This window comes from Tursiops truncatus, chromosome 9, assembly GCF_011762595.2.
Source record: "Tursiops truncatus isolate mTurTru1 chromosome 9, mTurTru1.mat.Y, whole genome shotgun sequence".
NCBI lineage: Eukaryota > Metazoa > Chordata > Mammalia > Artiodactyla > Delphinidae > Tursiops > Tursiops truncatus.
The window spans coordinates 50960545-50978648 of NC_047042.1; the positions used below are offsets into that span (position 1 = coordinate 50960545).

At 38.7% G+C, this 18104-nt stretch overlaps 2 protein-coding genes across 7 annotated transcripts in view; one reads left to right on the forward strand and one right to left on the reverse strand.

The window, feature by feature from the left end:
• MTERF1 (mitochondrial transcription termination factor 1) overlaps positions 1-1184 on the forward strand; it is a 603361-nt gene extending 602177 nt beyond the window's left edge. For both annotated transcript variants that reach the window (XR_012333983.1, XR_012333984.1), the window contains one exon: positions 959-1184. The gene's annotated coding sequence lies outside the window, so the exon portion shown is untranslated. The remainder of the gene's footprint in view (positions 1-958) is intronic.
• CDK14 (cyclin dependent kinase 14) overlaps positions 1-18104 on the reverse strand; it is a 618912-nt gene that overhangs the window by 58016 nt on the left and 542792 nt on the right. The gene's annotated exons all lie outside the window — the stretch shown is intronic.

The following is an 18104-nucleotide window of genomic DNA, read 5'->3' on the forward strand; positions in this document are numbered from 1 at the left end:
GAAAGGCAATACAGTCGCAGCCTGGAAAGCGCTGGCTGGGCATCATGGAGAAGATGGTAACTGGGGTGCACCTCCAGCTTACTTCTGTCTTTCTTCTGACCTTTCTCTCTCTGCTGTCACTGCTGATCTTTACCCACAGCAGTTCAGGAACAGTGATCCAGCTTTGGAACATTTATGTGGATCTCATCAGAGTGTTATCGGGCTGGAGAAGACCAAATATTCAGTTCTGCTTTTGATTCCTCACTCCCTCTCTAATGATACAGCAACCTAGACTACAGGGCACTTCTTTGCAACCCCAGACTTGGCCTAGCCCTCCTCACCCATGGCTTACCCCTTCAGAGCTCTTCCAGGCCACCAGGGAAGGTGCCTTTTGGCCAATTCGTTAGTTCCGCAACGTGGAAGGCAATTTTAACTCTTCTCTGGCCTATCTCCTCCTGCTTCAACCACATGACTACATCACAGTACTGATTTCTTTGCAATGGTTTTCAACGACCCCTACTGGGACCACAAAACTTAAATAATTTTCCTTAAAGACTGCAGTCTCAAGGCCCAGGTGGCTGGTCCAAGTCAGAGATCTTCATCCCTACCCTCCACAGCTTCCCTGAGTTAAAGAGAGCTGCCTGTAGACCACAAGTGAAGACCACTGCTAACAGGACAGGTGTTAATGCAATGAATGACTAATAAAATGTTCACCAACATAAGGTCACATTTTTGGTGTGTATGCAAATAGGCAAAACAGAACTCATAATTAAACAAAAGAGCTTAACATTAGATCCCAATTTTCAGGACAGTCTGTGTCACCATAGAGATCCCCTCAACAGTGTCAAGGGCAGAAAAAAAGTGATTGCTAAACCTATTTCAACTTGCCAAAGGAAGTTCTATAAAACACCCCTTTAAGGAAGTCAGCTTTTTTTCTAATTTAGTCTTGTTTTCTTACTTTTTTTTTTTTTTTTTGCAGTACGCGGGCCTCTCACTGTTGTGGCCTCTCCTGTTGCGGAGCACAGGCTCTGGACGCGCAGGCTCCAGCGGCCATGGCTCACGGGCCCAGCCGCTCCGCTGGGGATCTTTCCAGACCAGGGCACGAGCCTGCATCCCCTGCATCGGCAGGCGGACTCTCAACCACTGTGCCACCAGGGAAGCCCTTGTTCTCTTACTACTGATTTCTATTAAAGAGACTGACTCTCCCCAGGATGCTCAGTTCTCTGAGGACCATGTGAGGGGGCTGCCACCTCCTCCTCCCTCGTGTCACCACTGCTCACTTCTGCCTTTCATCCCTCCCTAAAGAACTGGACAGGGAAAAGTGCAGGGAGAAGGACTTGCTGATTTTCCCTTTTTAAAATTATAAGGCTGCTTAAAGTCCATTCGGGTTTAGTGTTGTCCTGGTCATATGCTAAGTCTCAAAGTCTTCTATGGGATTAAGTAGGGAAACTGCATTTCAGCGTTAGAAAGACAGGAAAAAAAGAACATGGAAAACAACTGAGGGCTGGATGGCTTCCCAGACCGTCCTTCATACAGAAAACCAAAATAATTCCTGATCTGGTCCTGGCGACTATTGGACTTAGCTCTAAAAATCCCAAGAAGGGACCTGGGAAATCACTTATTCAAACTTCTTGCCGCTGCATCCTTTGTTTAAAAGATACCTTAGGTGGAAACATAAAGTATAAAGCAGATTAAAGTGGAGTTGCTTTGATGGGGAGAGTGATGGGCTTGGAGCCCTGCCCAGTGTTTCTCTCCCTCCCTCCCTTCCTCCACCTCTCAAGAGAAACCCTGAAGGGGATCCGAGGAGCAGTCACTGGCTTGCAAACTTGTTTTGGGCACAACTCACTGTCAAAACACATTTTATTAAATGACTCAGTATAGGGGCACTTGCACACACACCAACACACATGAGTCGCTGAAACAAAACTTGCATGAAATAATATTTATTCTTACTACATGTCATCATTTCTGACATATTTTTTTCTCATCTAGTCTATTCCATTTAAGAAATACTATTTTTCAGTCCACTAGATTGATGTCACCACCCATGTGCGCAGTTGAAAAACACTGCATTAAACGACTTCATCCTCAAAAGAATTCTAAAGATGAAGAAACTTTTGCTCACATCTGAATTTCCTCCCTCTCCAAGAAACTGATGGAGAAAAAGTATGGTAAGAAGTGGCAAGTGGAGACACTAAAATTTGGATGTCGGGCTGATTCACTTGATCTAAGAAGGGCAGATTCCCTTTTCAGGGAATTGGGAATGCTGACCAAGAGTGACGTCTGGTCTTTTTTCTTATGACAAATCAAGGGACAAGTCAACTTCGTTTCCACTGCATGGACCAGAGAAGCAGGGAAAGTCAGAATCAAGGCAAGTAAAAGATGGAGAAGGAGAGAGAGTGTGTTTGTACTTCAGTCCCTCCTATGGGCTTCTAGTTTATGCCCAAGGCCCAGTTTTATTTTTGTTCTTGGTTCCATAAGCATCTTGTATCCTTTTACTCTCCCATTTTATTAAAATGAAGAAAGAAAGGACAAGAAACGTAGCACAGCCTCTTGCCTTTTGAGACAGAGCACATTCTGTCTATGGAATATGTAAATAATTCTACTCTCTAAATAATTCTACTTCTTACCTATCAAAAAGAAAAAAAAAGAAATCTAGCACAGTCATGGCAATAAGTTTGAAAATAAGTTGTCATTAATATACATAAAATCTGTTCATGCTACAAAAGTATCACTAACATAAGAAAAAAAAACCTCTTTAAAAGAACAGTACAGACAGTATTTTTGGTGGGTTTAAAGAAAGTGAAAGAGAATACAAATATATGCATTTACGGAAAGAATTCCCAATGTCTACTACTTTTCTACCCTTAGGATTGTCAACTCACTATGTCAATCCAGTGGCAGCCACAGGATTTAAAGGTTTTATTGAACTTTCTTCACTAACTTAAAAGATAAATCTCAAACGCCATCTATTTAAATGTGTGCCCCTTTTTACGTTGCATTTTAGCAAGAGGTTGTAAGAAATACACCTTACAAAAAAATCTGGCCATGGCAAACCTATAACAAGACTTCAAACATATGTACTTCTCCACACCAAATCACCAAATGGGCTTTCATAAGTTTCTTTCTCCAAAAATAAATAAGAGAAAGTAATAAAAAAAGATAAAGTCTTCATACAGAATTGCAGCAATTATATCCCCACAGCTACACTATAACCCAAAAGTTTGCAAAGGCTTTGATTATTGAACCATGGCTGAAGTGAATAATTTGCTTTTCACTAGGAAAACAAGCACATTCATTCTCACCACAATGGAGAGAGGCAGTTTTAATTAAACCTTATCAAAAGATGAATAAAGAATAAACTCAATACCCATTCCACAGAACTCTATTTTCATCTGTTTAGTTTAAGCTTGCCATGTTCATGCAATAATTATCCACTGTCCAAGGAACGCTGCAGTTGTGTTAATGTTGGTAAAGATTTAATTAGCTCAATTATCTGGAGAATATTGAATCGAGGCTCAGCACAGTACAAATTTCTTCAGGCTTTATACATACCTCTGATCAAAATACATGAAACTGAAATCTCAGTGTACAAAAGACTCTAACTTCAACAATTCTACTATTGAAACAGTTCCATACTTCATAATTTTATTACTCCAATTAAAAAAAAACCACAATATAAGTCTTTAGAAGTAGAACTCATAAGTGAAGGCTTATCTTGGTGCAAGAGTGTATGTGTGTTTGTGCGCGCGCCTGTGCCCACACAGTGCATACAGTTAACTTCCTGAATGTGTAAATACGTTTTTAGAAAGTTAATTAAATTTTCCTTTTAGATAAATATTAACACCCAAAGTCCAGTCCTTTTGAAACATTTTATCTTTTCAATGGAGTCTACATATATTATCTTTTTCTCGGAAAACGAGGCATTTAAAAAGCATTGAAAGCGCAATAACACAGACAACTGTTTCAATCTGTCAGACACCAGGGACAGACAGTAGGGTTCATTTCAGAGAACAGATTGGCCCCCAGCGGCCTGACCTTCCTGGTGGGAAAGAGAACATAGTGCTGTGCTTGACAAGCTCAGCAACAAAGAGGTATATTCAGGTCCCCCCAGTTCAGACACGCTTCTCACAGGGAAAAATGCAAAGCAGGAGAAAGAAATGCACCACTTCCAGCAAAGCAGAGTTTACTCAGATCAGAGACCAGCAACTCACCACAACAAAAAATAACGTATTTAGGAAAGTAGCAAGCACCATTTTATTCACTCATTTTTAACTTCAGAAAGCTCTTATCTGGCCATTGTCAATGTCTTAGCTTTCAACCTCACCTGTGATCCAAGCTCACTGGCATTATCACATCAATTGGAACTCCCAAATATGATTATCCTGATAAAGGTTTTCTTAATTACTCTACCCATTAAGACAGCACAAATTTTCTCTTAGAAGCTGGCTCATGCTAGTTTCAAAGTAAGCACGTCACAGGTTTTGCCTTTATTTTGAAACTCAGATGGATATTTCCTTGTCTTTTAGACCCTTAGATAAACAGACTTTTCATTACTCATTTTTATTTTGAATGTGTGCAGGGTCTTCTACGCAGGTCTCCAAGTGAGCCAAAAATCCAGCAAAAGGATCAACAACAATAAAAAAAAAATCCATAAAGCAATATCCTTAATTTAAAAAAAATCTGAAGCTAAATTCGTTGCTATGTGTAAATACACGTATGTTTCCTAATTTCTAAGGTCAAGTTTTATTGTATATCCTGCTTGATCAGCTACAAGCAATGTTTAGTTTGTATGTTTTCAATTATACATATAATGTGGTAAGATACCACATTTTTTGAAGCTTTAAGCTCCACATAGAAGACCATAAATTTAAAAGGCACTCACAACTGGCCACATTATCCTTATAAACAAATACATTGCTAATTTTTAAAACTCCCATTCTGTGTTTTGAGTACATACTTTCCTGAACTATAAGGATTATGGGTATTTAACTACAAACCAACTAGTGAAGTTGAAATGAGCCCTGATTTCTGACCCATGAATACTGTGATGATTTAATATATAAGCAGGTATTACAGATACACACTCCTCACTACAGACGTGTAGACTATTAGAAAAACTTACGGTGAAGAGTAGACCATTGCATACTATCTAGTTCTTCTTGGGTTAGGAAAGAAGGCATCTTTTTGAAAACTGGACACAGACCATAATCATAAACTCATGTTGCCAGATAAAGGATAACGTTGGTTGGGTGGTGAGAAAACTTGCTCTGCTTAGTGGTCTAAATAACTTGTCTTAACGTTAAACACTTCAACCTCAGAACATTTTGTACGGAAACAGGGCAAAAATGATGCATGGCAATCACAAACTGTATCTGCCACTTTTTTTTTCTTTGAACCAGCTTTTCTGGGAATTACATTAAGGCCTTCGTTGAGGTGGCAAAGAAAGACACAAGTACGGGTTGGTTTTACCTCATTTTTGCTAGTGTGCAAACGCTTTTATGGTGTGACTCACTCAGTGTGGCTCGAAAAGACACCCTTGGAACTTCAGAGTATTCTGTGCAAGAACAAAGGGTGCTTGGGTTCAGTCTGCAACACGAGTCATTTTTACCACACAAATTCCCTTCTTTTGTGCTGGCGAAGGGGGATACTTTGAGCCCTTTGGGTTTAGAAGATCTTCAAACAGACAATAGTGTGCAAACAACGCTCGAGAACATAACTTTACAAGAACAACCTCAAGGCTGAGACCAAGGCTTTGAGAAAGGCTCCTTCAGCAGATTTCCTTCTGCTCTTCACCCTGAACAAAGCCTGCCTGACAATACTGAAATCTCTTTCTTTCTTTGGATTAAACCCCCTTGGCAGGAAAAGTATGCAAATGCTATCTGTGGCTCCCCTGTCAAAGGCTACTCTCACCGGCTATCTTTTCTGTGTCTGGCTCTCCAGCAGACCATCTACCCCCTGACATGGAGTCCAGCCTTCCAATTCAACACCTTTCACTGCTCTGACAGTCAGCTCCCTGGGCCTGCCACTGCCTCTAAAAGGGGCTCATTTAGTCGTAATTAACGATTCCCTGCATATTTCCTAAGGTATGGTAATTGTGCTAAACGCCAACAAGTGAAGCATTCATTCTCCTTCTCATTTAAATCTTTTTTTCCCCCTCAGCAGTCTCCCTCCCTCTGCCTTCTTTTTACCTCACACCACCACAAACCCCTCGCCACACACACACTTTTCTTTTTTCTATTCCTCTCTGGTAACATTTCAAGTAAAGAGATGGAATGAAGGTGGAAATTAGAAACTACAGGAAAACAGTTCAAAAAGCAAAGCTGACTAAATGGTGAAGGAGCGCATGAGAAGTCACAAAGAAACTGAAAGAGAGTTAAAAATGAAAGATTGTTTTTGTTGACACAAATATGTAAATATATGCAAATACATATATTTGAATATTATTTATGTAAAATGACCACATCATAAGCTGGTTTCAGGTCCCAAATATGTTGTGTACACACAAAATATAAAAATCTTACAAATTCATTTTTGGACACATACATTTTCTTCTCAAAATTGATTTTCACCCTGCGTTGCAAATAAAAGGTACAAATAAAAGGTAATGATTTTGTCTTTGTCTCACCAGCCTCTCTTCTTTATCTTTAAGTCGCAGACGAGAGAGAGAGAAGGTCAAAAATCTTAATTTCTGACCTCTTGCAAACATTTCAAGTCCTGGCAAGTGGGCAGTGGGCCAATGAGGACTGTATTATGTTCTTTCAGGCTGACCAAGGCTACCGTGATCAGGAGATGTTTTCTCTGCTACACCGGGGAATATCAGTTTAATGTATTTCCTTTGTCATTTCCCCTTACACATAAATTTTACACATACAAGAAGAATTAGTCTACTTTTTTCACATTATCACATGTATTTCTCCATGTTATTTGCCTTTATGACCATCATTTTTTTATCCTTGAATTTTATTTATTTATTTTTACACAGCAGGTTCGTATTAGTTATCTATTTTATACACATTAGTGTATATATGTCAATCCCAATCTCCCAATTCAGACTGCATAACATTCCATCCAGTTTGGTATACTTTAATCTACTTAGTAATTCCTTTTTAAAAATATTTAAGTGGTCTATTCTAAAAAACTTATGTTCAATCTGTCTTATTTTAGCTGTCTTAACATTTTTTCTTTGCCATTATCATCATCATCATCAAAAAAAGTTACTGAATTACTAAACATTAGGTGGTTTTAAGAACTTGGTTAGACTCACTTTAAGATCTTCAAATAATTAACAGTTTGTTTGGATTTAGGCAAAAATGGACATGAAAACTAGAGTTAACTCTTAAAGTTCATAAACATCAGTATGAATATATTCATGAAAACACTTTTGCACACCTACAGAGTGCTAAGCATATTACAAGTTAGACCATGACGATACTAAATTTTTTAAAATATTTATTCACTTATTTGGCTGCACTGGGTCTTAGCTGCAGCATGCAGGATCTTTTTAGTTGCAACATGTGGGATCTTTTTTTTTTTTCAGTTGCGGCATGCGGGATCTAGTTCCCTGACCAGGTATTGAACCCAGGTCCCCTGCACTGGGAGAGCAGAGTCTTAACCACTGGACCACCAGTGGTTAAGAATTTAGTCCCAAGATACTAAATTCTTAAACATTTCTTTCAACTTCAAAAATTGTCTTAAATTTTTATCCTTGGAAAATCTGTTATCTCATTCTTTAGTTTTTCCATTTCCCCTAAATGTTGTCAATGTGTCTTAATATATGGAATTTCACATATCCACAGAAGTTAAATTAAGGGGGTCATTATTCATTTTACAAAAAATATGCTAACAAAGAAGGCATATTCTTTCAAATAAAATAATGAATTTATGCATAATTTTTCAAGAAACACATTTATGTACATGTTGAAAAATGTATACTAAAGGAGCCATACCCATAATAGATTCACAGAATTTCAGGGCTGGAGAATGAATAGGTTTTCACCGAAGAGAAGGGTAACTGTTGGTACAATTTCTAATATTCTAATATTATGTTAATATAAGTATGAATGGAGTTTTACACATTTCTTTACTTGTTTTCAAGACATGATCTACCATAATAAGAAGTTCAAAGAAAAGGAAAAATACCACGTCTTCTTTCAAGGTTATTATATGATCCCTAAAGGATCTACCAGCTTTAAGATATTTTGACTCTCCTATGTCTGACCAGGAAGTCATATATATCGCCCGCCCCCTGGGCAATCACATTAAAATCCAAACTCTTTAGCATGTCATTCCAGCCCTGTCACAATCTAGCTTCAAATCACTTTTCAGTCCCATCTCTTCTCACTCCACCATCCCCACATCTTTCAGCTTTATCAGACCCTTCCTTAGGATGCTGCACTTTGTGACATGGCTTTGCTCAAAGTGTTTCTCTAGTCCCTCCTTTTGTTCAACCTCTTTTTTCTTTTTTTTTAAAGGGACATTTGGTTGGGTTGGGTCTTTGTTGCTGTGCACAGGCTTTCTCTGGTTGCAGTGAGTGGTGGCTACTCTTTGTTGCAGTGCGCAGGCTTCTCATTGTGGTGGCTTCTCTTGTTGCGGAGCACAGGCTCTAGGCACGCCGACTACAGTAGTTGTTGCACGCAGGCTCAGTAGGTGTGGCTCGCGGGCTCTAGAGCGCAGGCTCAGTAGTTGTGGTGCACAGGCTTAGTTGCTCTGCAGCATGTGGGATCTTCCTGGACCAGGGATCGAACCCGCGTCCCCTGCATTGGCAGGTGGATTCTTAACCACTGTGCCACCAGGGAAGTCCCCCAAACCTCTTCTTTTGTGAAATTTTCTCAAGCCCCTCTCGCAGAATTAATTTTTACCTTATTTGTCCTCCCATGTAGCTTTATGAAAATATACTGTAGCCTTTATCACCCTTCAATTTAAATGTTTGTATCTATGTCTCTCAATTGTGATTGTCTTGAAGCTAAAAAACAGTTTTATTTACTACTACTTAGAACAGCACCAAGATAATGGCTACTGAAAAAATACTTGTTGAAAGAACAGAAGATTATGTTATGGTGAGTAAGGCAGACATTCACTCCATTTAAAAATATTTAAGGGACATAAATTATGTGCAATACTAGGTGATGGAGACAAAATTGGGAAATAAGGATAAATCAGTAAACAAATGCCTGTATTCTGAGACCTAGATGCTAATGGGTAAGATGGACAAATACCAGGGGTCTTCAATACAGAGGGGCTGAAACTCTAGCTTTGTTCTCAACATGTGTAAAATAGCCATACATTTATTTGTGGAATAAAGGTATGTGAAAATGTGCTCGACATTACTAATCATCAGGGAAATGCAAACCAAAATCACAATGAGACATCACTTCATACCTGTTAGAATGACTAGCATCAAAAAGAGATAACAGGGCCTTCCCTGGTGGTGCAGTGGTTAAGAATCTGCCTGCCAGTGCAGGGAACATGGGTTTGATCCCTGGTTCAGGAAGATCCCACATGCTGCAGAAGAACTAAGCCTGTCTGGCACAACTACTAAGCCTGCACTCCACAGCCCACAAGCCACGACTACTGAAGCCCGCATGCCTAGAGCCCGTGCTCCGCAACAACAGAAGCCATCGCAGTGAGAAGCCCGCGCACTGCAACGAAGAGTAGCCCTTGCTCGCCGCAAATAGAGGAAGCCTGCGCACAGCAACTAAGACCCAACATAGCCAAAAAATAGATAGATAAATAAATAAATTTATTTATTTAAAAAAAAAGAGTTAAAAAAATACAACCCTAATCTGACTTCTACTCATGCTGAGTAGTTACTTTCAATTCTGAACCCCATAATGCACTCAGATTTCCATGAGCTATCTCAAGGTAGTGGGCAGGGAGGGAAAAGACCTGAGTCCATTCTCCTGAAAGAAGTTGAACGTACACTGAGTCAGCACGCTGTACAGAAAGTCCTCCCGAGTCCTATAAACAAGCTATGTAAAACAGCCTGATGATTCAGTACTGTAGGATCAGAGCGTCACCATTAGGTAAGGTCAAACCTGATGCATATAAAAAAGGGAAAGTTACAGCCCCCCAAAGTAATATACAGCAAAAGTCTTTTAAGAGTTAGCCTTCTAATCATCAAGGACACAGATTTAAATGGCACTCAACTGTAATTTTCAGATGACATCTGTGTGAACAAGAATTGGGATTTTATTCACTGTACTCCAGAAAAACTGAGATAGTCAATTAGACAGACAGAACGGGAATAACTCTGTTGAGCAAAACAAAAAAATTGCAATGAAGAGTAATTTATTCAAGGGGGAAAATGTTACCAGCAAAATTAGCATATTAGAGTTAATGCATGACACTATGGGTATAGAGCAGCAGCTCTCACACTTTTGGGTCTTAAGGACTCTTTATACACTTGAAAATTATAAAGGACACCCCCAGAGCGTTCGTTTATATGGATTACAGCTGTTGGTGTTTACCATATTTGATATTAAAATTGATAATTTAAAATATTTATTAATTCATTAAAAATAACCCAATTGCATGTTAACATAAAAGCACTATTTTAATAAAATAACCATATTTTCCAAACAGAATTAGCAAGAGGGGTGGCACTGCTTTACAATTATGCAAAACTTTTAAATATCTGGCTGAATAGCAGACAGATGGGTTCTCCTATCTGTTTCTGCATTCAGTCTGTTCTACGATATGTTATTATGGTTGATGCAACTGAAGAAAATACCGCCTCTCACAGATATGTAGTTGGAAAAGAAAGAAGTATTTTAATAGCCCTTTCAGATAATTGTGGATATATATTCTTTTATATTATAACAGAACTCAACAAGTGGTAGTTTCTTAAAGATTAGTTGCACTGGGAAATTAGAAACCGTATCCATGAATTCTTTGTACTCTGTTACTTTAAAATTTATTGGTTTATTTTGCACTTTCAGTGAGTATTTTACCCATGCAATGATTTTCTACAATCACGCACTGGTCATTTGGAAAGTATTGATTCAATGGGTTATACAGCTCTTTTGAACGTTGACACATTTCACTATACAATTTCAAAAAAATCACATTTGCTTATGTCACTACCCATCTCACTTGAAAAATATTTGGAAAGTTGTCAAGCCCACAGTGGCAAATAAAAGTTTTCTATGGTTTCCCCAAATTCTAATTTTCTACTGAAAGCTTTAATTTTATCTTAGGCAGCAAATGCTATTGGTTGTTTTCCTGGGGTGACAGACTCACTTTTTGTTCATTTTTAAGAAACGTCTGCCAAATACCCAAGTCTGAAAAACCATAACCGATAACCACTGTCAGTCATCCCTTAAAGACCATGTTTCAGGGAAAAACAGCCAGTTCCCCTTGCAACTCAAACACCTGCCCACAGCTTTCCCTTGAGAAATCCAGAGTAATTAGGTACACAGTGGAGATGGTTTATGTAAACTTCCCATTTAGTCACACTGAATATTAAAAAGACATTTACTCAAAGGGTGAGCTTTAATAAAATTAATAATCTTAACTGCTTCATCAAGAACATTATTAAGTGAAACTGTGTTTTAAAAACAATTACCATTGTGTGGCGGTAGAGAAAACAGTGCCTAGGACGACAGTTTGGTGCCACTGCCTTGATTCATGCTAAGGAGCCAGCGGTTTTACTTCCATTGCTTTTGCGCCATTAGTGCAAATGTCAACACAGTCCAAAAGGCAAAGACCAGTTTAATATTATTAAGGAAACAGTTTTGACCCTCATGGAACTTCTGGGGATCCCCAGGGTATATGGACCACACGTTGAGAACTACTGATAAAGAGGACAATTATAAGGATGCCATTTCTTTTCTTTGGAACTAGGGAACTTATCTAAGGGGAACCCATAAATCTGACTGTGAAACTTTCAACAACAAGGTCACTCAATCCATAGAGCTGTGGAAAGATTCAACAAAGGGAATGATAAATATAATGTCAGTATGTATCAGATATTATTTTAGTTGATGGAGAGGAGATTAACTGAGAAGAAGGCAAAATAGCGGAGAGTCTACAATGTCTGTGAATGCAGAGCTGACTTTGGAAAGCCAAGGTGAGGGCAGAGCATGGAGGAAAGAGTGAGAAATGAGACCAGGTATGAACAAAGGCCACTAGTCACCTCCGGCTCTGCATGGCTGGACTCCTTCATCTGGCCCATCTTGACAGGTAAGGGCATCTTACTTCAAGCTTCTGAGACTGTGAAGTCCTTGGGAAGACAACTAGACCCAATCCTCTTATTAAAAATTTTATTGACAGTGTTTTCTTTCAAAATAGTTGACTTATTCATTTTTCTAATAAATCTGTCAGTTATTACCAAATTGAGTTACTGTGGAAGAATAAAACATCTTAACTTTAGATGAGCTATTTCAAAAGTCTTTCATAATTTTTTTTTAAAGGCCAGCTCCTGGACCACACAATAAAGCTCCCAAATAAGGGGATGAGTGGATTCACACTGATGTTTAAATTTTTAGATTTGACAAAAGTAATGCAGTATATCTTGACAGCTATATTCAGTAGCTTAATGCTAAGCTTCTCATGCTGAATACAGAACAGAATGAATTTTCCACCAGTGTTTCCACTAGGAGATTTTAGGATTCCTATTCACTTAAGACAGCAATCTGAGGCCGCTTGATAAAACAAGCACTGGTTATTTCATAACTGCCTCATAAAATGTCTCCGTATTTAAGAGAAAAGAAAACTCAAGACAAAAACATTTTGAAAATATATGTTGTAATCAAAATCTGGATGCTAAGTAAACATCCTTTAGTGTTCAGCCAGAAAGACTTGCAGCTGTGGCATCTGTGACATAAAATAACAGAATAAAGATCTCCATGTAAAAGATAAATGATATCGTAAAAGTTTCTTATCAAAAGAAAATACATTTTCTGATGGAATTTATGTAGGAAAAAGCTTTACACTAAAGCCCATTTAATGCATTGTAAAAAATACTGAAACCTTTAAATTTGGAGTTTGGTTCGAGTACATGCTAGGCAATATTATTTTCTGTTTTGCCACTACATTCTCTTTTTACAAATTGCAGATTAATTCTTCCTGTAAGGACACTTTTTTATTTTAGTTTTGTTTGTAACTATGCTACTGTAAGTTGTTGACTTTATGATAAAATATCAAATTCTATCCAGATGAACTGACAACTAGGCTCCAGTTTCATTACTGGAGAGCTGCTCCTTTAAAAAAAAGATTAAAGTTTTCACATTGTACCAAAATATGATATAGTCATATTCTAAAATATACATGTATATTTTAACATGGATTCAATCTAAATCTCCCAAAGGGCAAACGCTCTCCTCTATAAATGAGATTTCATGAGAATCTGGAACCCTGGTTTGATTGTGTAGCCTAGCTAAGCACTGAAGATAAACACCAAGCCTGTTATAATTCAGTATGCAACTGAGCTAGTCTTCCACACCAGCAGAGGAAAAAGAAAAAAAAAAATCCCGTTATTTTCTAAAGTTGCCCATCTCTATCCGTTTGTCGAGCTGCCACAATTGCCCAGATAAAACATTTGAGAGTATGTCAGCTTTAATTAATGTAACATGACCTGATCATTTCCACAGTTAAGAATAAAGAAGTTTGCATTCTTTAAATCCAAAGCGCAACCTGGAGATTATGCTAAATTGCTTCATTCATAGTCCACACTCCTCTGCTCGTGTCAGAAGGACAGCATTTGTCCCCTCTAGTGATAAACAAATTATACATGAAATCAATTCCACTTCACAATCATTTTCCCTATTGGGTATTATCTTTCCTTCTCTGCTCCCTCCAGTTAAGCCCGCATCCTGTAACTTGCTAATGAGCTGGGGGCTTTCTGTTCCAGGTGGCACCCCCTGCCTCGAAGTCATGACATTTCCCATTTCGAATGCTGCTGGCATTTTTCGACAGCTCCTGCTAACTAGCCTTTTTGACCTGCACTAAGAGGAACTCATCTGATCGAATCCTCTAACCTGCCAATCATTCCAGCAAATGATCTTCACAGTCACTCCCAAGGCAGGAATGGAAAAAAAAAAGGAAATGCGAGTGAGAGAATGAGGGAGTAGGCAAGCGGCTGCCTCTGCAGCTACCTAATGAGAATGCTTTAAGTCTCTGAGGCAGCGGAAACACTGAAAAACTGGTGGGAAAATTAGGACACAACTGAATGCCTGGCTCTGTAATTACTGACTTCTTTCCATCCTGAGATCATTTTGAGAGCAACACCTCTGAGATGTGCCAGTTTCTAAAGAACACACAAGAACACCCTACCTTATGTAGAGAAAATAGATTTATTTCTCCTGCCACTATCAATATGCAATTCTCATAATCCCACTCTGTCAAACAGCATCCTTTGCAGAATTAATTATGTGCTGTAAGCTTGTTAAGTGTGCATTTGTAAACTAGGGATGATTATCATGTTGGCCACAGTGAAGAAAGGACCTCTTTTTTTTTCCCCAGGCATATTTTAAATGTTGCCACCATTTAGGGGGTGTTGATTTTCACATGTTTACATAAAAACAAATAGGTATGGTGAAAGTTGGCATTGGGCTCAGGGAGGATTTAACACTGACAACATAGGATAATCTGGACATTCTTGATTTTAATGAAGGTAAAATAATTTTTGTTCCTTCCAGATTTTTCTTGCCTATGCACAATCAGTTTATTTAGTGGGTTCCCAGCCCACAGAATAACCCAATACTTTAGGAAAAAAGATCTACTACATGGACCTTTGGCAATGGATCACAATTCTAGATATCTTAACATGAAGTAGATTTGTTGACCAAGGAATGATACAATATAATTACATGTGATCATTACACCATTTATATAATAATGTAAAATAAATACTGTACATGATTTAATTGCACATGATAATCACACATCTTTCCCCATTTATAGTAATTAGGCCAATAGCCCCATTTACAGTAATTATTATATGTAATTGAGGGCATTTTACTAATTGCATTGAAAATGATAATCCAGAGCAATTAAAAATCCAAGGGCACTATACATAATGCAAACTACATTAAAAGAATGGTGGTAATTTAAAGGGAAAAAATTCAGCCAAGTATGGAATTTAAGTGTACAGTATTAGATTCCATGCTTGGCATGCCCGCTAATATTTTTTATGAGATCAATTTCTCAAACTTGTGTATTGTTTCTTTTCTAGATCTTGTACACTATTTCATCAGCTGGAGAAGTTATCCTTTGTTTAATCTGACATTATTCTAACAACTCTAGGACTGTTGAAAAATTATTCTATTTGGCTGTGTGAGTGTACAGTGTGTGTGTGTGTCTACGTGTGTGTGTGTGGGGTAGAGGAAACAGCTATCCTAAATTCCAAAGGAGACCCACTAAATTATTCATTTGCACAACCAATTTGATGTTCTTAAAAGCTTTATTCATTGAAGCATCTCAGAGTATTGCAAACATTTTGTTAAATATACTTGTAATAATTTAGCTAAAATGTTTAACTTTGTTAGACTTGAAATACATTCGGGTTGTGGTTTTCATCACATTTGCTATCTGTCTAGAATTTTAATGTGTCTAAGGACCGAATCCCTGGCTTTTGTCCCAGGGCCCCAGTGTCTATCTCTCCTCAATCCCACTCCCCTATTTCTACCCAGACAAAGCTTGTCTGTGAGGAGCATCTCAGGAGTGATGAGCATTTGTGGGACAATGGCAATAGTTTCAAGTTTTTGCCTTCTCTTCTCGACATTGTCATTTAGACATTGTCCTCTATGCATTCAAATGTCATCCCAGACCATCAGCCCACTTCAACTCAAACAGCCTCCTTTTATGCTCAGACACTTCTTAGAGTATCCGCAGACCACAAAGACTGTCTAGTGGGACTCAGCTGCTATCCTGGTATTAATAATACAATACAGTGCACTTAGGGCATAGACGATTCCCTCTGTATCCCAAATTCATAAGAATCAACATTAAATGAAAAGGAAAAATAGAGCACCTGAACTGATTATAGCTATATGTGATTGTTAACTTCGTAATAGTTTGGCCAAGCATTCTAATAGATATCTTGCTAGTAGCCCTATCACATCTATGCCCACTACTTATAAGAAAGCTTCACTCGTGTTATGCTGCTGGCTAAATAGTCCCTAAGAAATTAATTTCGGTTTTAAAAAGACGGAAGATGCAAGTTGCAGTGCTATTCTCACCCCCCGCCCCCCACACCGGCCCATCATCCTCAGTTTGAAAGCTCATCTGACCTGGAAACATTGAATCTCAAAAACATAGCCGATTTTTGAGCATCTGTAGGCTGATGAACCAATTTGTGGAGCATCAAACAAGTTTCTTCTCTTTTAGCCGTTTTGCTTTTAAAAACTCTCAGAGAAGGGTAAAGGAAAAGCAAGGACAAAAACCCCTCTATTTTTAATGTAAAAAATATCACTCTGAATTCTTTGTTTTTAAGAAAAACACACTGAAATATTTAAAGGTAATGGAGCATCGTGTGAGGAAAAACTGTGTTATGTGCACACATTTGTGTGTCTGTGTGAGAAAGAGAGAGAGAGGGAGAAAGAATATGATAGAGCAAATGTAGTAAAATGCTAACATTTGGGGGAAGTGGATGTTGTTTATCAGCCATTCTTTGTACTACTCCTGCAACTTTTCTGTAAATCTGAAATTACGTCAATATAGAGAAAAGTAAATACTTTAAAAAATGCACTCTGGATGAATGAAGCATGATATATTAAACTTCCTTTTCATTCTGCTTTGTGACAACCCAGGACAGAATTAAGCAAATTAGATAGTAAAGGACTTAGTCTTTGGCGAACCCCTTCACAGGGCTGGTGGACGGGGTGTGGGGTACAGATCAGAGGAGACCCAAAGGAAGGGAAGGCCAGAGGGGCAGAGAAGGGACTGGGAGAAGAGTCAAACTTCCTTGGCCCATTATTTTGCTAAGTAGTGGATTTAGAGGACGTAATAGACTCTCTTGGGCAAAGGGGAAGCTAAGGAAAGGGGGGTGGAGAAACTAAACCACATTCCAGCCTTTTCTCAATCAAATGTTCACAAACGTAGTCTGCATGTGTATGGTTCGAAGCACTGTCAAGTTCCTGAATAATATATATTTCTTAATCTGCAGCAACGTAGAGGTAACGACAAAAACCAGGGATTCTTTAAATAAAACCTGCGAGGAACACTAAGGTTTGTTTCCCCCTCTGCCTGTTGTTATTTCCACAACTACTGCTGTCAACTACATGAGACAACAGAGATAATAAACAAAGATAAAACTGTAGTTTGATAGGAAAAAAATTTGCAGAGTCATGCAGAAAATAACAGTTCTAGCAGGAGAAAAATAATAAATCTTTCTGCTACTGAAAGAAAACTAGATCCAACACTTGAATTTCTTATACTGTGATAAGTACTAATGGGTGTTATCTCCTTTTGTGTCTACAGTTGAGAAGACGCAACATGGCTTAAAAAGACCGTTAGTCAAAAATAGCACACATTGAGGATGTTGTTACTCCATGAAAACTGGAGTTTCCCTCTATACTTGTCTGATTTTTCCTTTGGTAGTGTACAGGCCAAGCGAGTGCCTTCCATCTATACTGCTTGCTTTCCTAGAAGCTTCAGAGACTGCTAAGCCCAGAGCCCTCTTCTGAGGGGTTCCTTAAGGAAAGGTTGGCCACACAGTTCACAGCTCAGCTGACTGGACACACCCAACAGCCTTGCTCAAAGCCTTGTTCTCTCTCCATGATGATGGCTACACCAATCAGAGCTGCTCTGGACTGGAGGAGGGTCTGAATCTGAAGAAAAGAGCTTGGCTATAGACTGCCCCAGGAATAGAGGGACAAGAGAAGCAATGATAAGCAGGATTCATGAATAAGCAGAAACAAGTCAGCAAAAGCCACGAGATGAAGAGAAGATAAAAGTACTGTTAGTCAATGCAGGGACAGAAGAGGTCACAGCATGACGGAGAGCTAGAGGGCGCTGTTTCTCCAGGGGCAGGTACCAGAGTTGAGATGGCGGTTGAGTTTGACAGCAGACAAACCAAAGCTCCTGTGGATCCTGACGGCCATTCAGGATTTGTGAGGCCTGCCATGCAGCTTTAAGAAGTCTAAGGACTGTCCACCTGTTCTTCCTTACTTCCCTGAGCAATC